Source organism: Ctenopharyngodon idella, chromosome 14 (assembly GCF_019924925.1).
Source record: "Ctenopharyngodon idella isolate HZGC_01 chromosome 14, HZGC01, whole genome shotgun sequence".
Taxonomy (NCBI): Eukaryota; Metazoa; Chordata; class Actinopteri; order Cypriniformes; family Xenocyprididae; genus Ctenopharyngodon; species Ctenopharyngodon idella.
In genome coordinates, this window is record NC_067233.1 from 196,083 (window position 1) to 218,652 (window position 22,570).

Genomic DNA, 22,570 nt, shown 5'->3' on the forward strand with positions numbered 1-22,570 from the left:
TGATAATACCTAGAATATCAAAATCATCCTATTTGGCACCTAAACTCTAGAACAATCTTCCTAGCATTGTTCAGGAAGCAGACACACTCTGTCAGTTTAAATCTAGACTAAAAACGCATGTCTTTAACCTGGCATACACATAACACATTATCAATTTATATTCTCACATCCGTTAAAGGATTGTTAGGCTGCATAAATTAGGTCAGCCGAAACCAGGAACACTTCCTATAACATCAGATGTACTCGTTACATCAGAAGAAGAATGGCATCTATGTTAATATTAGTCTCTGTTTATCCCAAGGTTTACAGTAGTCAGCCAGATCTGGGCTGTATCCAGATCAGATGGAGGACTTGTGCCTAGACACGACCACAACGCATCACCATTGTATGCGAACTGAACTGAGCTGGATGATGACATCACTGTTTTCTCCAGTGCTGATATATAGATAAATTAACTAAATGAATAACTATTGATTTTTACAATGGAATGAATCAATACTGAATTTACTTAAGCTGGACAATGACACCATTTTCTTCTAGAGCTGCTGTGCAGCCAAAATGATTTGCCAGTTATCACTGTAAAGCTGCTTTGACACAATTTGCATTGTAAAAAGTGCTATATAAATAAAGGTGACTTGACTTGACATCATAGCACAAGCTGATTGGCCTCTGCTGATCCTGCAGCCAATGAAATTGCTTGCTCAACATTTAAGTAGACTGGTTCAGTGTTAGCTGTAGGCTCCTCCTGTTCCTACTAGATCTGCTACAGGTTTTATAAATGTCCATTTATGCAGCAGCAGCATATCTTAAATGCTCACAGCAGCGTGTATGTGCATTTATTAGCAGTAGCAAGTCCATTCTTGCTCTGCAGCAGCAGCAACAATCAACATCAACAGCAGCACAGCAGATTTAGTCCACCAAGTTCAAAAACATTAACATTGCTAAAACCTATTTCGCGAGTTGTCATGATTGAAATATATTTAAAAGTAAAAAATATCTAAAAAATCTTGTTTTAACAAAACTTACCTCAGTATCTCCAATTTACACTCTATATACATCAGTCCAGTGCAGAGCAGCTTCACTCCTGAATCCTGCAGTTTATTATTGTTCATGTTCAGCTCTTTCAGATTAGTATCTGATCCAAGAACTGTAGCCAGAGCTGAACAGCTTTTGTCTGTTAAGTTACAATCATTTAACCTACAAGACAAATAAATTAAATCACAGAATTAGATGGAACATATTTATATACAAATAAATATATTTTCTATAAACAATCATCATATTTTAATGACAAAAACTAGCATTTTCTATATCTTATTTTTGATTAAATGACAAATTTGCTAGATAAAATGAAGCATGCTTTAATAAAAATATTTTTGTTAAGATTTATAGCTTAAATGACAATGAGTTATACATTTGTCTTGAGTTGGAGATTATGGGGGTTTGATGTTTTCAGCATTGTTAATATATGTAAAATGTCTAATTAAACAAGTGAATACATAATGAAATAACAAAAAATATGTAACTTACTGTGCATTCACTATTTAAGCTCACTGTTCAGTTGTGTTAAGAATAAACCAGTAATTTATCTACCATACATTTGCTGCATACAGTTATAGGCTACAGCAGATTTAAACATGGATAAATGCAGATGTTTCATCATCTACAAGTAAGGATAAATCTTCAGTAATGCCTAGTAGGGCTGGGCGATATAGCAAAAAAATAAAATCTCGATTTTTTCAGAACGATTGACCGTTTTTTTGTTTTGTTTTTTTAACTGTTTAACTAGTCAACTTAAAAACTTAACTGCAATATGATTTAAGTAACATTCTCTTTATTAACAATCTGGTTAAAAAAAGTTCCATTCCAAGTGCACCACACATGAAGTGATCAACATGGTGTAAATGTAAAACAATTTGTTAAATATCTTTGCAGAAATATGCCTGAAATATGAAGACAAATGTTGTACAAACTTATCTTAAACACATTCTATATACTAATATAAAATAAGAAAATGTTAAATATTTCTTAGCCAAAAAGTAATAGCAATAAATAACAGCAGTAATAGGCTATTATTAACAGTAAATGTTTTGTAAACATTTCAGCCTGTCACCATCATGCAAACATTAAATATTAAAAAGGTTTACAGGATTTTACATTCCATTGCGCTATTTGTCCTATTGTTTTTATGTTTGGCAGACACGTTTAGGTGTTGCACTTGTGTCTCGCGTCTTTTGCAGTGTCTCACCCATGAAACAGCATTCTAAAAACACAGCGGTCAAGTTAAAAAAAAAAAAGCTCAACTCGAGTTTAATAACTTTGCCTTTTTTTCTCATTTCACTACCTGCGTCTCATTTTTATAACGCATTTCTGAATGAACAGCCGCTTAAGAATAGTGATGTGTTCTACCTTCATAGAGCGTCACATGAGAGCGGTTAATCAGGCGCCGGCGCCATCATGAGGTCGGACCATTTTCTTCTCCTAATATGGTTATCATTGCTGTATTGTCAACATGTCTAATTGTAACGCATGCTAACATTTTCATTCAAAATCACGATTTCTCGATTAAAAAAAAATAATAAAATCGAGGAAAAACATTAAATTCGAATTAATCGAAAAAAAAAAAAAAAATGTAAAATCGCCCAGCCCTAATGCCTAGTGGTAGTCTCCACGTGTGGGAGCGATGAACAAGCAGCTACCGCTCTGTCTTGTTGAAATGAAGCTTTACATTATTTAGCTTATTTTAGCTTTACAAATTATTTTACCGGAATAAACTTCACGTCAAGCCAGATATGTGTTTGAAACTTCTCTTCAGCCCTATATCCAGTGCTTAGTAAATGCTAAACACCACCAACTTTTGCATTAGGTGAGTCACAAAGATTTTAGGTTATATGGTCTAATTGTCATGTGCCAGAGTCTTAGCTCACTCAGACCTGGTTCCACACAAGTGCAGAGGTGTTAAGAACCCTCAAATTAAAACAAGAGCACCCTCAGTTGAAGCTGTAATAACAGGATATTGGCGGAATGGATTTGGCAAACGCTCCAGTGCGTATTTTTGTTTGAGCTCTTGAGAATGTCAAATGTTTATATTTAAAATGTGCTTTTGCAGTGTTGAGCAATGTAGCCAACCACAGACATATCTTTTGATTTCCTGAACGCAATGGGCAATCAGAGGTGTTTAAGTTAGTCAGAATCCACTCACTGCTTAAAATGGCAGAGTTTTTGTTCAGTGCTGAGTTATGCAAGCTTGTGAATCCTCTCGTTTTAACAAACAGTGTATACATGATATAAAGAGATTTACTGTGCAGTGAAGACAGCTTCATTGATTAACGGCCACATACATGTTGCAAACTTGGAATTTACTCTCAAAATTGAAATGATTGACATTACGGGTGCAACAGATGGTAGTTTATCCATGATCTGTATGAACCATGCCCCACAGTTCGGAATGCATGGGATTCGCGGATTAACCCTCTGGGGTCTGAGGATTTTTGGGGCTCTGGAGAAGTTTTGACATGCCCTGACATTTGTGCTTTTTTCAGTTGTTCATAAACATATTAATGACAAAAGTGTCATTACACTGTATTCAGCACAAACTAGGCTACAATAATATGTGAAGAACATGTATGTACATGTTTGTGTTTTTGAAGGAATAACGTTTATGCGTGGTTATTGAAAAAAAACAAAAAACTTAAGTCACTGAAATAAGGACAAAAAAAAATATTAAATTTGTGTTCACATGACTTCTTGGTACTGGAGGTCGTAGACTAGAGTTTTTGCTTCAAAATGATGTAAAAATTATCCTGCCTACTCGTTCATATAAAACAATAGAGAGATTTAAATTTTCTAAGACACTTTTTGTCAAAAAACACAGTATGCGTGAAGGCGTGAATCATCATGAATAATGCTGTAATTCACACCTGAGAAGACAAAAGATCCGCATAAGGACCTGTAATGACCTGCATATTAATGAGCTCTTTCAGTCAGGTAGGCTGTGAAAAAACCCTCTGTGATCAGGCTGATAAGAGGATTAATGTCCACTCTTGACAAAAAAAAACATGATTTTTGTGATCTTATGCATGCACGTATTGCACATGATGTGAAGAATATTTTGTATAGGCCTATGTTAAATTACAGTACCAGTCAAAAGATTGGACACATTTAAAAAAAAAAAAAATCTTAAGTCTCTAACCAAATAATGGTTTTCTATTTTAATATACTGTAAAATATGATGTATTTCTGTGATGCAAAGCATCTGAACATTCCTACCTCTATGGCATTTCATATAGGATACTATATTTGTTATATTATATAGCCTAAATGTTAACGTGCAGTTGACAAACTATACATCATTAAAAAGATCTAAGACTCAAGCTTCACATTTTGACTCTTAAAATCTTATATTGACCGTAATTTCTTAATATGCATAAAAGCATGCACATTTGGAGAAATACTGATGGATTCTCATATGTTTATATCAATTTTCTATACAGAGGAGTAATATTTATTCAATATTTATTGTCATCACTGTGAACGCTGGATACTGTGTTTTCAATTCATACTTGCAGCCGGAGGGTGCTCTGTACACCTTTAGTTCACAAATATCTCAGTAAAAGAAGAGGCATATCATGTGACATTCCAGGAACTAACAGGCTTCCAGAGATCGCTTTAACATACAGATAAACACTTTTGAAGATGATAAATACACGATTGCGACGATGTATACATGTATTGCCTCAGAATTTGCGTCTGAATAGCGCTCGCTTTGTGGGCGTGGCTGCACTAGCGGATAATGAGCTGAATCACGGACTTCTGACATGTGTCTCTTTTCATACAGATTACATAAACACAGAATTTTTGTTTTCGATTTGACTAACACGATTTAAAACCTGACATTTCAACGTTTCTTTAGAGATAAGTCTAATTTTTTTGTGATTAGTATTCACTAAGTTACACTTCATTTTCTGAGAACTATCAGATTGGACTTTGTTCAGAGGGAGACGAGAGATCACGCATCATGTTTGTTTTCTTTATTTTACAAAAAGCACAACATTTTGTTTTTACTCTGAGTGTACACAAATAAAAGATATTCAACAGATTAAAATGGTGTATCATTCTTAATTGCATGTGCAACACTGACAGAGTATTTTGAGTCTCTTTCACACTGGTAAGAAAAAAACCGAGGTGGTATCGCCGGCAATACCTCAGACTCCAGAGTGTTAATTGCATTTAGCCATTATATAGTGAAAGTTTATTATTTGCACGTGTTTGTGAGTCTGAACAATTTAAAACACTAAAGCGTTTTTAAACCATTCAAATGCAAGAGGCGGCAAAATTCACAATTGCACATTTTCTGAGCACACACTCAAAGCATGCACGCTCACAGAGACGCCTTTCAGATGGCATTAGAACACATAATAGAGCACTATTTCGTGACTCATTGAGCTTGAATTAGGGCTGGGCGATATGGCTGAAAACTGTATCACGATATCAGTGTTTCATATCGGTCGATATCGATCATTATTGATATTTTTTATTACCCATTTAAAGGACCAGGAGAAAAATATATTACATTTAAACATTTTAATTTTAAACTTAACCTTCCTCTGATCATAATCCCCTCAGTAATTAAGACAGAAATGTCAACAACCATGGAAAACCCAAATAATTATAATGTTGTGCGGTGTTGCAGCTACAGATGTTGTTGGTTGAATGCGGCTGTGCTCCAAAGGGTGAGCGCGGCTAAGGTGGTACATCAAGTTCGTGGTATTACCAGTCTTGGCGGGGACGACGGTCTTGCATAATTTGCAGACGACATTGGTCTGACTACGGTCAGACTTATAATATCCAAAAAACTGCCATACTGGCGAGCTGACTTTTCCTCTTTTATTTACAATTTCCTTGCTCGCTGCGGCACTCATTTTCTGCTTATCAGTCGCCGGTTACTGAAGAGGAATCCAGCAGACCAGCACGAGACAACGATATGGCGCAACCAAACTGATACTGTTACATGATTGGCTGTTAGCGTGTCACTCCCTACGTTGCTAGGTTACCAGAGAGCGAGTGCCTTTGTTAATGCAACCAAACTTGCTTCGCAACCTCTGTTTTCTTCCGACGAAGAATAAAAAATATCGAACGTTTTATCGAACACATTTTTTATTGATATCGATCACGTGTATATCGCGATACATATCGTTATCGTTTTATCGCCCAGCCCTAGCTTGAATGGACACATACACACAAAATGGTCTCAAAATCCCTGTCTCGACAAGTATACAGTCGGTTATAAAGTCTTAAGTGAACCTAAACATTTGAGATGACTTGAAAAAAAATTGGATGCGTTTCATCATATTAGTTGTGCATTTTTGACAGCAGCCTAAAAATAACTATGAAAAAAAAAAAGTACAATATGTACCTCTTCCAGGTCAAAACGGACCAGAATGCACAGTTAAATATATTCAAATATATTTCAATAAATTCTTGTAGGCACATTTATGCAAATATGACCACACACAAAATCAAAATTAGCATATGTGAATCAAAATTTATAGCAAAATAGTCATTAACTGTCAAACAACAAAGCAACTAACAACGATTGATCTACAGTGCATCCGGAAAGTATTCACAGCGCTTCAATTTTTCCACATTTTGTTATGTTACAGCTTTATTCCAAAATGGATTAAATTCACTTTTTTCCTCAAAATTCTACAAACAATACCCATAATGACAACGTGAAAAGTTTGTTTGAAATCTTTGCAAATTTAATTTAAAAATAAATAAATAAAATTCAAAAAAAAAAAAAAAAAAAAAAATCATGTGCTTAAGTATTTACAGCCTTTGCTCAATACTTTGCACCTTAATACTTTGGCACCAATTACAGCCTTGAAGTCTTTTTGAGTATGATGCTACAAGCTTGGCACACCTATTTTTGGGCAGTTTCTCCCATTCTTCTTTGCAGGACCTCTCAAGCTCCATCAGGTTGGATGGGGAGAGTCGGTGCACAGCTAGGGCAACTGGGTGACCGTGAGACGGCCTAGTTGCGGGATAAAACACCGCTCCTCCCTTCCGATTAGAACATCAAACAGGTTCTCCCCAGTCAGTGATGCACCCACTGAGAATCCTGTTGAAAGTGCCCTAGTTATTGCCAATTTTATTACACGGAACGTGAAAATAGAGACACCAGCTACCATAGTCACATGTTTGCCGGAAGCCAGAGTGCCTGACATCAAAGCAAATTTAAAATCGTAAATACTCTAAGATTATTATTCACATCAGCACTAATGATGTTCGACTTCACCAGTCAGAGATCGCTAAAATTAACATTAAAGAGGTGTGTTAACTCGCAAGTATGATGTCAGACACTGTAATTTGTTCTGGACCCCTTCCTGTTTGTCGGAGTGATGAGATACTTAAAAGACTATCATCACTTAATGGCTGGCTGTCTAAGTGGTGTCCACAGAATAATATAGGATTCATAGACAACTGGAAAAGTTTTTGGGCCAGACCTGACAAAAAGAGATGGAATTGATCCCTCCTGGGATGGTGCAGCTCTTCTCTCTAGTAATATGGCACATAGTCATAGAGCTGAAACATGACAAACTGAGGCCCAGGTCAGGAAGCAGACAGACTGGCTAAACCGACCATCTGCTAGCTGTCTCACGTCGCAGAAGTCAGATAAATCCCAACACAGAGACTCTTTTACCTAGATATCATCACATAGAGGCTGTCTGTACCCCGAAATGAGTAAATACAAAAAACTCCCAAACCCATTTAAGGATAAAAATTTAATTGATGTTCAACAAATAAAAAACAGATATAATACTGATGAACAAATGATAAAGCTTGGGTTGCTGAATATTAGATCCCTTTCTTCAAAAGCACTTATTGTAAATGATATCACAGACAATAATCTAGATGTGCTGTGTTTGACAGAAACCTGGCTAAAACCAGACGAATACATTACTTTAAATGAGTCTAGCCCTCTAGGTTACTATTATTCGCACGAGCCGCGTCGGAAAGGCAAAGGGGGAGGCGTTGCTGTAATTTATAGTAATATCTTCAGTATTACTCAAAAGTCTTTCAAATATAATTCCTTCGAAGTGATGGTGCTTTATATAACATTATGTAATGTAAGTGACAAATCCCATTTGAGATTTGTGCTGGCTACTGTATACAGGCCACCATACAGACTTTATCAAAGAATTTGTTGATTTACAGACATTCTAAACTCTATTGGAGTTAGAAACGTGTCAGGATCCACTCATTGTTGTAATCATACTTTAGATCTAATATTGTCACATGGAATCGATATTGATGCCGTTGAAATTCTGCAGCAGAGCAATGACATCTCAGATCATTATCTAGTCTTGTGTATACTACATTTAGAAAAGAGGGTGCAAAACTGCCTCCCCACCACAAATATGGTAGAACCATCAATTCTACCACTAAAGATTGCTTTATAAATAATCTTCCTGATCAGTTTCATCTCCTTAGCATACCAGACAGCTTAGAAGAACTCAATGTTGCAACAGAAACTACTGACTCTCTCTTTTACAGCACACTAGACTCAGTTGCTCCTTCGCACTTAAAGAAGATTAAGGAAATTAGTCCAAAGCCATGGTACAATGAGCACACTCAGGCCCTTAAGAGAGCAGCCAGAAAAATGGAGCGCAGCTGGAAGAAAACAAAACTAGAAGATTTTCGCATTTCATGGAAAAAACACATTTTGACATACAGAAAGGCCTTAAAAACTGCTAGAGCTACTTATTTTTCAAATCTCTTAGGAAAAAAAAAAAAACAACCCTAGGTATTTATTTGATATAGTGGCTAAATTAACAAGAAATAAAGCTTCAACTTCTGATGTTTCCAAACAGCACAGCAGTAATGACTTTATGAACTTCTTTACTTGCAAGATTGATAATATTAGAGAGAAAATTATAACCATGCAACCTTCTACTACAGTACAGACAGTGCATTGTAGTATCCCTGATGAAAAATTCCATTCATTCACTGCTATAGGAGAGGAAGAATTGTCTAAACTTGTTAAATCATCAAAATCAACATGTATGTTAGACCCTATACCGACTAAGCTATTGAAAGAAATGCTTCCAGAGGTCATAGATCCTCTTCTTAATATCGTTAATTCATCTTTAATCACTAGGATACGTACCGAAAACTTTTAAGCTGGCTATTATTAAACCTCTTATTAGAAAACCACAACTTGATCCTAGAGAATTAGTCAATTACAGGCCGAACTCGAATCTACCTTTTCTGTCAAAAATACTAGAAAAGGCAGTATCCAAACAACTATGTTCCTTTTTAGAAAGAAATGGTATCTGCAAGGATTTCCAGTCAGGATTTAGACCATACCATAGCACTGAGACCGTACCATAGTACTCTCATTAGAGTTACACATGATTTGCTCATCATCAGATCGTGGTTGTATCTCTCTATTTGTGTTACTGGATCTTAGTGCTGCAGTCGACACTATCGATCACAAGATTCTTATAAATAGATTAAAAAATTATGTTGGCATCAGTGGAATTGCATTGGCATGGTTCAAATCATACTTATCTGACCGTTATCAGTTTGTAGCAGTAAACAAAGAGATGACATATCGATCACAAGTTCAATATGGAGTACCGCAAGGCTCAGTACTAGGACCATTGCTTTTCACTCCGTACATGCTACCCTTAGGCGATATCATTAGGAAGCATGGCGTTAGCTTTCACTGTTACGCTGATGATACTCAGCTCTATATTTCTTCGCGCCTTGACGAAACTTACCAATTCACAAAATTAATGGAATGCATAGCTGATATAAAAAAATTGGATGACCAGTAATTTCCTACTACTAAATTCAGAAAAAAACACAGATTTTAATTATTGGACCAAAAACTTCTGCACATAACCTAGAATACTGTCTAACACATAATGGCTGCTCTGTTAAGTCTTCGTCGTCAGTTAGGAACCTGGGTGTGCTCTTTGATAACAATCTTTCATTTGAAAGCTACATTTCTAACATTTGTAAAACCGCTTTCTTCCATCTTAAAAATATATCTAAACTACAACATATGCTCTCAATGACAAATGCGGAACAGTTAGTTCATGTGTTCATGACCTCAAGGCTAGATTATTGTAATGCTCTACTGGGTGGTTGCCCTGCTCACTTGATAAACAAACTACAGCTGGTCCAAAACGCAGCAGCTAGAGTTCTTACTAGAACCAGGAAGTACGACCATATTATCCCCGTTCTGTCAACACTGCATTGGCTCCCTGTTAAACATCTTATAGATTTTAAAATCTTGCTAATCACTTACAAAGCACTAAATGGTTTAGCTCCCCAGTATCTGAGCGAGCTCTTAACACATTATAGCCCTTCAGGTCTATTGCGATCTCAGAATTCAGGCCAATTGATAATACCTAGAATATCAAAATCAACCGCAGGCGGTTGATCCTTCTATTTGGCACCTATATTCTATAAACAATCTTCCTAGCATTGTTCGGGAAGCAAACACACTCTGTCAGTTTAAATCTAGACTAAAAACACATCTCTTTAACCTGGCATACACAACACATTAACAATTTATGTTTTCAAATCCATTAAAGGATTGTTAGGCTGCATAAATCAGGTCAGCCGGAACCGGGAACACTTCCAATAACACCAGATGTACTCGTTACATCAGAAGAAGAATGGCATCTATGCTAATATTAGTCTCTCTGTTTATCCCGAGATTGACCGTAGACAGCTGGATCCGGGCCGTATCCAGGTGAGATTGAGGACCTGCGCCTAGACACGACAACGCAGCCCTGAAGTGTCAGCAGAGATTGTGCCAACTAGATCATCCCCTGTGAAGGCCTCACCGACACGACAGCCAGTGGCACAGATTCCCAACAAACCGTCCCATACCGGCCTGATGAATATGATTTTCAACTAGATGGAACTGAATTAAATATTTTGAGAGGTGCAATCCCAATCGGGCTTATGACCTGTAAAGCTGCCTGAATCATAATCACGCACTGTTCGCTGTTGGCCAGAGAAGAACTGGCCCCCTGACTGAGCCTGGTATCTCCCAAGGTTTTTTTCCCTCCATTTTTAATCAACTGTTTGTCACCTGATGTCACCTGTTGAAGTTTGGGTTCCTTACCGCTGTCGCCTTTGGCTTGCTTTGTTGGGGACACTTGACACTTGATATTCAACAAAGTTTTTTGATCTGCCTGCATTGACACCATTGTATGCAAACTAAACTGAGCTGGACAATGACATCACTGTTTTCTCCAGTGCTGATATATACAGTGGGTACGGAAAATATTCAGACCCCCTTACATTTTTCACTCTTTGTTATATTGCAGCCATTTGCTAAAATCATTTAAGTTCATTTTATTTCCTCATTAATGTACACACAGCACCCCATATTGACAGAAAAACACAGAATTGTCGACATTTTTGCAGATTTATTAAAAAAGAAAAACTGAAATATCACATGGTCCTAAGTATTCAGACCCTTTGCTCAGTATTTAGTAGAAGCACCCTTTTGATCTAATACAGCCATGAGTCTTTTTGGGAAAGATGCAACAAGTTTTTCACACCTGGATTTGGGGATCCTCTGCCATTCCACCTTGCAGATCCTCTCCAGTTCTGTCAGGTTGGATGGTAAACGTTGGTGGACAGCCATTTTTAGGTCTCTCCAGAGATGCTCAATTGGGTTTAAGTCAAGGCTCTGGCTGGGCCATTCAAGAACAGTCACGGAGTTGTTGTGAAGCCACTCCTTCGTTATTTTAGCTGTGTGCTTAGGGTCATTGTCTTGTTGGAAGGTAAACCTTCGGCCCAGTCTGCGGTCCTGTGCACTCTGGAGAAGGTTTTCATCCAGGATATCCCTGTACCTGGCCTCATTCATTTTTCCCTCGATTGCAACCAGTCGTCCTGTCCCTGCAGCTGAAAAACACCCCCACAGCATGATGCTGCCACCACCATGCTTCACTGTTGGGACTCATCAGACCAGAGAATCTTATTTCTCACCATCTTGGAGTCCTCCATGCGGGCTTTCATGTGTCTTGCACTGAGGAGAGGCTTCCGTCGGGCCACTCTGCCATAAAGCCCCGACTGGTGGAGGGCTGCAGTGATGGTTGACTTTCTACAACTTTCTCCCATCTCCCGACTGCATCTCTGGAACTCAGCCACAGTGATCTTTGGGTTCTTCTTTACCTCTCTCACCAAGGCTCTTCTCCCCCGATAGCTCAGTTTGGCCGGACGGCCAGCTCTAGGAAGGGTTCTGGTCATCCCAAACGTCTTCCATTTAAGGATTATGGAGGCCACTGTGCTCTTAGGAACCTCAAGTGCAGCAGAATTTTTTTTGTTACCTTGGCCAGATCTGTGCCTTGCCACAATTCTGTCTCTGAGCTCTTCAGGCAGTTCCTTTGACCTCATGATTCTCATTTGCTCTGACATGCACTGTGAGCTGTAAGGTCTTATATAGGCAGGTGTGTGGCTTTCCTAATCAAGTCCAATCAGTATAATCAAACACAGCTGGACTCAAATGAAGGTGTAGAACCACCTTAAGGATGATCAGAAGAAATGGACAGCACCTGAGTTAAATATATGAGAGTCACAGCAAAGGGTCTGAATACTTAGGACCATGTGATATTTCAGTTTTTCTTTTTTAATAAATTTGCAAAAATGTCAACAATTCTATGTTTTTCTGTCAATATGGGGTGCTGTGTGTACAATAATGAGGAAAACAAAATGAACTTAAATGATTTTAGCAAATGGCTGCAATATAACAAAGAGTGAAAAATGTAAGGGGGTCTGAATAATTTATCTATAGTGGGTACGGAAAGTAACTAAATTAATAACTATTGATTTTTACAAGGGAATGAATCAATACTGAATTTACTTAAGCTGGACAATGACACCATTTTCTTTAAGAGCTGCTGTGCAGCCAAAATTATTTACCAGCTATCACTGTAAAGCTGCTTTGACACAATTTGCATTGTAAAAAGCGCTATATAAATAAAGGTGACTTGACTGTCATTTTCAGATCTCTCCAGAGATGTTCAATCGGGTTCAAGCCTAGGCTCTGGCTGGGCCACTCAAGGACATTCACAGAGCTGTCCCGTAGCCACTCCTTTGATATCTTGGCTGTGTGCTTAGGGTTGTTGTCCTTTTGGAAGATGAACCTTCACCCCAGCACATCAGTGGAAACAGGATGCACCTGAGCTCAATTTTGAGTGTCATGGCAAAGGCTGTGAATACTTGTGTAAATGTGATTTTTTTTTCTTCATTTTTTATTTTTAATAAATTTACAAAGATTTCAAACAAACTTCTTTCACGTTGTCATTATGGGGTATTGTTTTTGAGGAAAATAATTAATTTAGTCCATTTTGGAATAAGGCTGTAACATAAAATGTGGAAAAAAACACTATGCATGCAGTGTAATTACAATTATATTAATATTTATATTATGACATTTCTGTATCTGAATACTAGGCTACTTTTAGACCTCAATTTTTGGAACTGTTCTATAGTATTTTTCTGTTTTAATTTGTATATTCTTATTTTTACTCTGTTCATTTGTCTTTAATACTGTTTAAGCATTATTAGTTAAGAGTTTTTGCTGTGGTATCAAAGTACTTAAATTGTTCTAAGTAATAAATAGGAAGCAAAGTTACATTTTTCTTTAAAAAAAATTTATTATATAAAAGTATTTTATTTATTTGTTTTGCTGATCCGAAAAATGATCTGATCTGTGACTCGAAAACCGTAATATGATCTGAACTGTGAGTTTTTTGATCCGTTGTACCACTAATTGACATTAAACCGGGCCTGGCCTTCGTAACCCATTATCTGCATTTTCTGTTTATTGCTAGATTATTCAATAAAGACTGTGTTAACAATCTCTGTTTCTAAGTCTTCATTAACCAACGCAACACAAGTAGTCGGGTCAGTTAAAATTCTAGCAGTGGACCACGCAAACCTACGTGTTTGGTTGCGTGGGCCATGAGCTGGAGGGGGTTAGGAACCACTGATCTATGTATTGCATTGCATTATGTTTTGCCCCCCACAATTAAAACTAAAGAACAAACTTTTATGAAATTAAGCATTTAAAATATAGTTTTATTGGAAGATATAGAGTAATAACTGATAATATGTAGTTTAAGTAGTCTGTTATACCCTGGATGAGATCAAAACATGACAAAACATTAATGGACTTACAGAGCTCTTCTGGAGGTTTTGATGACTGCCGATAATCTAATGAGACACTCGTCTGATTTCTTGAATTTCTGAAGCTCAAACTCCTCCAGCTCTTCCTCTGATGTCAACAACACAAAGACCAAAGCAGACCACTGGGCAGGTGAAAGGTCACCAGATGAGAGACTTCCTTTGCTAAGGTGGGTCTGAATCTCTTTCACCAGAGTTTGGTCATTCAGTTCATTCAGACAGTAGAACAGATTGATGGATCTCTCTGCAGGCAGATTATCTTCTAATTTCTGTTTAATGTACTGAACTATTCTCTTGTTGCTCTGGTCATTGTCGTCTTGCTGTGTTACCAGACCCCGTAAGAGTCGGCGATTGGACTGGAGTGACAGACCGAGGAGGAAGCGAAGGAAAAGGTCCAGGTGTCCATTGTCACTCTCGAGCACCTTGTCCACTGCAGTCTTCAGAAAATCAATCAAGGTTTCATTTTTGTTTTCCTGTTCTGAAGACTCATGAACAAACACATTTGTCTTGTTGATGTCTAGTAACAGATGTGCATAAAGGGCTGCAATAAACTCTTGAATGCTCAAATGAACAAAGCAGTACATGGTACCAAGAGTGATCCCTGTTTCCTCAAAGATCTGGGTACACATGCCTGAGTACACTGATGCCTTATAGATGTCAATACCACAGGCTTCCAGGTCTGTGTCATAGAAGATCACATTGTTTCTTTCCAGCTGATGAAATGCCAGTTTCCCCAGTGAAAGGATGGCGTCTTTATCCCAGGAAACATCTGGTGCGTATTCTCCATCATACTTTCTGCGGCTCTGCTGGATCTGAAAGCGGAGAAAGTGTGTGTACATTTGTGTCAGAGTCTTGGGAGTGTCTTCAGTATTTGATTCCTGCTGTGTTTTAGAGATCTCATCAACCTGATTGTTTTTCACATCATTATTTCTTTTCTCCTCCAGAATGTTCTGGAGAACAGTGGCTGAAATCCAGCAGAAGACTGGGATGTGGCACATGATAAAGAGACTCTTTGATTTTTTAACATGATCAATGATTGTGTTGGCCTGATTCTGATCCATGAATCTTTTCTTGAAGTACTCTTCCTTTTGTGAGTCACTGAATCCTCGTATCTCTGTCAGCCGGTCGATACAGTCAGGAGGAATCTTACTGGCAGCTGCTGGTCTGGTGGTGATCCAGATGAGAGCAGAAGGAAGCAGATTTCCCTTCATGAGGTTCGTTAGGAGAACATCCAGAGAGGCTGGTGACGATACATCACGCCACGTCTCATTACAATCAAACTTCAGAGGAAAACGACATTCGTCCAGTCCATCAAGGATGAACAGGACTTTGAATTGATTCCTTCTTGTAAGGTTCAGTCCTTTTGTCTCTGGGAAAAATTGAGTTATAAGGTCCATCAAACTTAGTTTTTCTTTCTCCTTTAAGTTCATCTCTCTGAATGGAAGAGGAAATATGAAGCTGATATCTTGATTTTCTTTTCCTTCAGCCCAGTCCAGAACAAACTTTTGCACAGAGACTGATTTTCCAATGCCAGCGACTCCTTTTGTCAGTACAGTTCGGATCTCCTTGTCTTGTTCAGATGTTTCAAACAATTGTGTGCATTTAACCTGTATCTCTTGAGATTCATGACACCTGGAAGCAACTTCAATCTGTCTTACCTCATGTTCAGTATTGACCCGTTCACTGCCACCCTGAGTGATATAGAGATCTGTGTAGATGTTATTCAGAAGTGTGGAGTCACCATGTTTCGTAATTCCTTCGAACACACATTGATACTTCTTCTTTAGGCCACATTTTAGCTGATGAACGAAGAACAGCTCATCTAAACACAGGAACAAAAAAATAGTTTTAGTCTTAATTTTCTCTCCTACATTTATGTCAATATGACATTTAAGTGTCAATCTGACAGATGGTCATGAGTCTCTGACCTTCTAGAGCATCAGCAGCTTCATCTTGCTTCATCTCTCTCAGGTAATGTAGTGTGAGATCAAGAGCTGCTGCTTTGGTACTGCATCTATTCTCATTAAAGTCCTTCACAAAGTGTTGTGTGTTCTCTTTTTGTAATATTTTCTTAAACTTTTCCAGCTCTTTCTTCAGAAATGTGATTATTTTGCTCTCAAGATCCTACAAAGTAAGAAAAATAAGATACAGAACAATTTAACCAGATCCACATCCATATTTGGTCAAAACTATTTATTTAGATATTAAAAATATTTGTAAAAGAAATCAGTTAAAAAACAAACATGTTAATTTGCTGTCATTTTTAACACACAAAATGTACAAAAACAACATTTTTTCTTACATTTTGATTATTATTTATGGGTTCTTAAAATTTCTATTCCAGTATTTGTGCAGGAAATGTTGTTCAGTAACCTGTTTGTTTGTTTTAAATTTAAACATTTATGAAAATGTGTTTTCCTACCTGGAAGATCTCTAGGAGATTGTCTTTGAAACTCTCGTGCTTCCTGTAAGTCTGAACGTCTGAATCTAATGTCTCCAATTGAAGCCTGTTATCCAATAAAATAAAATACTGCATTTCAGGCAAAATATTATTATTGGTTTTTAATAGAGAAAAAGAAAACATGAGCTATTAAAAGTTTACGCTGTTAAAGTGTTGAATCTATTTAAGTATATATAGTGAATTCTGCATTAACAATAGGTATTTTAATATGTTGTGCAGTAGTTATGTCAGCACACTAAAATAAATGGGTATTACAAGTAGGGCTGGGCAAAAAAAAATAGATTTGCGATTCATCGTTTTTTTTAAAAAAAATGTGGTCAATTCGATATCGATTCTCAAAAGCCACGAATCTAATTTTTCTAGATTTATTTCCGCAAACATTGAACATAATATCTGATTGATGTTAATCTTATTACTAGGTCTTCTCCACTAGATGTCAACCTCTTATTTACCTTGCATTCAAGTGAAAGAGAACTCGTTTTGTGTGTGCAGCACACACACCCGAAGAGCTCACGGCTGCACGCCTCAGACAGCATGCAAATAATAAAATTAATTCTCTTTCACCTCTCCTTGCACCTAAACGGACAAATTCACAGAAATTTTTTTTTAAAATGCCCACGTTTGCGAGTATCTAGGTAAACATAGTCAATTACGGTTATGGTAAGCAGTAAATAAGGTAGGCATGTGTATTATTGTATCAGTATTATTGTAGTCTTAAAGTGACAGCAACTGAACATTCCCGCAGCTGTGTGTGTTTTAATGTTAATAAACTACAAAAGACAAAAAGAAAATCACTGCCTGCTCTTCACTGAATAACGTTTTTATAACTTTAATAAGGATTAACCTTTATTTAAATTGTACAGTGAAGATTTTAAATTTGATTACATTACAATTTCTGTACCCGAAAACTACTGTTAGACCTAGGCTACCTGAAAAATCTTAAAGGCACTGTTTATTTTATTTGTATCTTTGTTTTATTGTATTTATTTATTTGTTTGTGCTATTGCTTGTTTAATTAATTGTTCTTTTTTTATTAATAATCTTATTAATGTTCTTTTTTATTAATAATCTTTGAAATTTATATTAGTAGTTTTAGCTGTGGTCTCAAATGGAATCGAGGATTGTTCAATTTTATTGGTTTCTAAAATACTGGATGTCATAACCTTATTTATTACAATATAAGGATACATGGGTATGTATTGAATTCATTGAATCGAAATCAAAAATCGAATTGAGACATCTGAATCGATACCAAGCCCTAATTACAAGAAACAGAATTATAACTAAATAATTTCCTTTTGCTGATGCTCCCTTTAGGTTTTTATAGCACTGCTGTTTGTAAATTGGAATGATATTTGAACGATAAAGTTTCATGATAAATGTTTGCTGAAAATATTCAGTCTGTCTCTAAATATTCAGTATATGTGAAAATATTCAGTCTATTCGCACAGCAGGGCTCAACAACACTAAGGAATTTTTCTGCTGGCCCGGTCGGCCAGCAGAAAAAAATTTTAACTTGCCCTGCCAAAATTTTCACTGGCCCCACAATAAAAAAAATAATAAAGTAAAAGAAAAGAAAATGGGCCTATAAAATAAGCCTAGTTATTGTTTTCGTGTTTTTTATACATGTAACCTTATTAAATAAGATTAAATATATAAATATAAATATAAATATTGTTAGACAAGTAAACACTAAGTAATAAAATAGGACCAAATTATCAAATTACAAGTAATATAAATACAAAAGAATAAACAAATGAAATAAACAGTGCTTTTCAGGTTATATAGGCTTAAACAGGAGATTTTCAGGTACAGAAATTGTAATCTAAACTATATAACTATAGTTTAAACTTTATCGAAGTTAATCAGTCAAGAGCAGTTACAGATGCATATTTTGAAATGTTAAAAATATAAAACGTGGACTTCTTGTGACGCCATGACTGAATAGACATCGTTAAACATGGTCTCCGCAAATTTATTGTTAAACCAGCTAAAAGAATAAATTTTACATGGTAAATTAAGCACTTCTCGCATTCTAAAGATGAGTTCGTCTAGCAGACATGCCAAATCTGGGACAAAACATGATAATTTGAGAGAGAGGAAAGAAAACGGTCTCCAAGCCCTATCCAGACACAAGCTAGCACAGAGTTAGCCATTGTGGATCTGGTTGGTGAACTTAAACAACTACGAAAGGAAAATCAGCAGGGTCACATTGGTACAAGACTAGAAACATCGAAGAATTGAAAGATCAGATAATAAAGTTGGAAATGCGTTTAGTAGAGGCTGAGGAGCGTATTAGCAACAGCGAGGATTCCGTAATGCGTCACGGGAGGGCGATTCGATACCTGCTGCAACGAGAGGTGGAACTATCCGCCAGGCAATCTACCAAGTGCCTGAAAACAGTGAAGAAGGGAAAAATCCAGTTGATTTCATGAAAGACCTACTCACTTCAACTCTAAATTCTCTCCCTGACACGGACATAAAGATCAAAAGGGCTCACAGAGCTTTGGCTCCCAAGCCAAAAGAAATGGAACCACCCAGATCAATAGTAGTAAAATTCACAGATTTTACAGTGAAAGAAGCGAATCTGCGCCAGGCCTGGGTACAAAAATAAGTCATGTATAATAACAAGCGAATTTATTTCAACAATTACTACTCCCCAGATCTGCAGAAAAGAAGGGCTCAGGTGCGAGACGTGATCAGACAACTCAAGAAGAAGGACATTACAGCACGAAGTTTCTACCCTGCACAACTGAAGATCAGCCTGAATACCAGTGACAAAACTTTCTCTACTTTGGCGTATGCTCTGCCAACATTACAGGAGCTCGGTATCAAGACGCAAATGGGGGAACACGACGCATTGGAGATGGAGCTGTCAAAAGCCCCATGGCAGACACGGAGAGGTGGCCGCCGCCGGATTAATCAAGCAATGCTGTCGGACACGGATGTTACAACTTTCTTCCCTGAGGAGATGATTTAGCTAGCTATTGTTTTCATGAACAAATGCAAGCAAGATCTATAATTATTGCTTCTTTTCCCCTCCCTTTGCCATGAAAGCGAGGTAAGAACCCATGGTTGTTAACGTGAGGGCTGTAATAGAGACTGTATTGCGATTGACATTTATACTGGGACTACATTAGGACTGGTAAACTTTGTTGGTTTTTTCCAATAATGGTGGACATAAAACCTTTAACGAGTGGACGACACTCGCCCATTGGGCGGCGACCCCCACAAAGGAGATACAGTATTTCAATGGCACGGTCGCATACATGCAAAGTGTTCTTTTTCCCCCAGAGAGACTGAGTCACAACTCTCTGCCCACTTTCAATTGGGAACTGTTTGTCTTTTTGTATTTCTGTTCTGACACATCCGTTTTGTGCAAAGTGCAAACAGTTAGATGTGAAGTTCAATCTGACGTTCAAGTTCATTGGCAATGTAAGAAGGCATTTTTTTTTTTTTTTTTTAATAACCATGGAAAATCTAACTTGTGTTAGTTACAATGTGAAGGGACTAGGTAGCTCTGTAAAGAGGAAAAAAATACTGAATCAGCTTAAGACATTAAAGTGTGGTATCGCCATGTTACAAGAGACTCATCTCTCAGACGAAGAACATTTAAAGTTGAAACGAGAATGGGTGGATCAGGTTTTCAGTGCATCCTATGGTGGAGGGAGAAAAAGGGGGGTGGCCATTCTTGTTAGTAAGGCTGTCTATTTTACAGATGAAAAATTGATTAAGGATAAAAATGGCAGATATGTCATGGTTGTGGGGACAGTTGGGGGTATTAGAATAACTCTTAAATTTATATGCGCCGAATGAAGATTGCCCATATTTTTTTAAGAAAATCTACACACTTGTGGCAGATAAAGCAGAGGGGATTTTAGTGATAGGTGTAGACTTCAGTTGTGTCTTAAACCCGTACATGGACAGGTTGCCATTAGAAAAGTGACCCCAATCTCGTAAAACAAATACAGCTTTGGGGATGATGAATGAGCTAGGGTTGGTTGACATTTGGAGATACCTTAATCCAAAAGAAAAAGACTTTACATTTATGTCACCAACACACGGGAGCTATTCTAGACTGGATTTTTTCTGCATTTCAAAAAATGAAGTGCATAGAGCAGTGGAGTGCAGTATAGAGCCAATTACTGTGTCAGATCATGGTCCTGTTATTTTAAAACTAAATCTGGGGCAACAAAAACAGTTTAAATACTGGAGACTAAATATCTCAATATTGACCAATGAAACATACAAAAAGGAAATACAGAAGGAATGGGATGATTATATTAAAATAAATGATAATGGATCTGTTTCTCACTCTATGTTGTGGGACGCAGCTAAAGCGGTAATACGGGGAAAGATTATTGCACTTACATCCAGAATAAAAAAACAAAGGGAATTTAAATGATTGGAAATAAAGAAATAAAGAGGCTGGAATGCGAACATAAAAACTCTCGAAATAAAAATTCTTTAGATCTATTGAAGCAAAATAGACAGAAATTAGATGACTTGTTAACTTATAAGGCAGAGGGGGCTCTAAGATATACAAGCAGAAAATATTATGAATTTGGTAATAGAGCAAGCCGACTACTTGCTTTCCAACTACGTAAAGCCCAGTCTAGTATAGTTGTCCCGAAAATTAGACATCCATATACTGGTAATATAACATCACAACCTAAAATTTTAGCGAATTTTATAAAGTGTTCATAAATGAATTAACCCCAATTCTGTGTCGAACGTATAATTATGCATTAGAGAAAGGAGATCCTCCGAAATCATGGGCTGAGGCAGTAATAACAGTTATACATAAAGCCGGGAAAGACCCCACTCAGTGTACAGGTTATAGGCCTATAAGCCTTCTCTGCCAGGATCTAAAAATTGTAACCTCAATTTTAGCGGCAAGGATTCAAATGCAAATTAAAAAACTAGTGAAGCCAGACCAGACAGGATTTGTTAGTGGACGCCAAGGTACTGATAATGTTAGGAGAGCTTTAAACATACAGATGATTGCGGCAAAAAGAAAGACTCCCTCAATGTTGCTTAGTTTAGATGTGGAAAAGGCATTCGATAGATTGGATTGGACATATTTAAAACAAACGTTGGTGTACATGGGGTTTCATGACACATTTATAAGATGGATACAAATATTTTATCATAATCCTAAATCAAGAATTAGGGTGAATGGCCACTGTTCAGAGTTCTTCAGTCTTGGGAGGGGAACAAGACAGGGTGATGCTATCTCCCCTGTTTTGTTCGCTCTAAGCATTGAACCATTGGCTGAGAGCATAAGGTGCAATCATCATATACAAGGAATAGCTGATGAGGGGGGAAAATGTCAGAAGATTGCCCTTTATGCAGATGACATATTATTATTTATTGAAAATCCAATTTCTTCAATACCAGCTCTCCTAGACTGTCTAGAAGTATATGAAAACATTTCTGGATATAAAATCAATTCAACCAAATCAGAAGCACTTATGATCACTGGAGTTGGGCCAGTAGAACTCAATGATAGAGCATCTTTTAGATGGTCTAAACAGGGATTCAAATATTTAGGAGTTACAATCACACCTAGACCTTCACAGTTGTATCAGGCAAATTATGACAAGTTAATCAACACTATTAAAAAGGATCTGTTAAGGTGGGAAGTGTTGCCACTTTCACTATTTGGCAGGACTGAGACCGTAAGAATGAATATTCTACCTAGACTGCTCTTCTTATTTCAGTCCTTCCCTGTATGGGTTCCTGCATCTACATTTAATATGCTAGATAAACTCGTATCAAAGTTCATTTGGCAGAACAAACGACCCAGAATAAAACTAAAAACATTAACTTTAGGAAAAGATAAGGGAGGGTTGCGTCTCCCTAATTTAAGATATTATTACTAGGCCGCTC

At 37.1% G+C, this 22,570-nt stretch overlaps 1 protein-coding gene and 1 long non-coding RNA gene across 2 annotated transcripts in view; one reads left to right on the plus strand and one right to left on the minus strand.

The window, feature by feature from the left end:
* The window catches only part of LOC127494395 (uncharacterized), a 492,193-nt gene that overhangs the window by 160,120 nt on the left and 309,503 nt on the right, over positions 1–22,570 (minus strand). The gene's annotated exons all lie outside the window — the stretch shown is intronic.
* The window catches only part of LOC127494411 (uncharacterized), a 40,973-nt gene continuing 32,689 nt past the window's right edge, over positions 14,287–22,570 (plus strand). The window contains exons 1-2 of the long non-coding RNA XR_007924861.1: positions 14,287–14,387; positions 14,550–14,615. This is a non-coding gene — a long non-coding RNA (uncharacterized LOC127494411). The remainder of the gene's footprint in view (positions 14,388–14,549; positions 14,616–22,570) is intronic.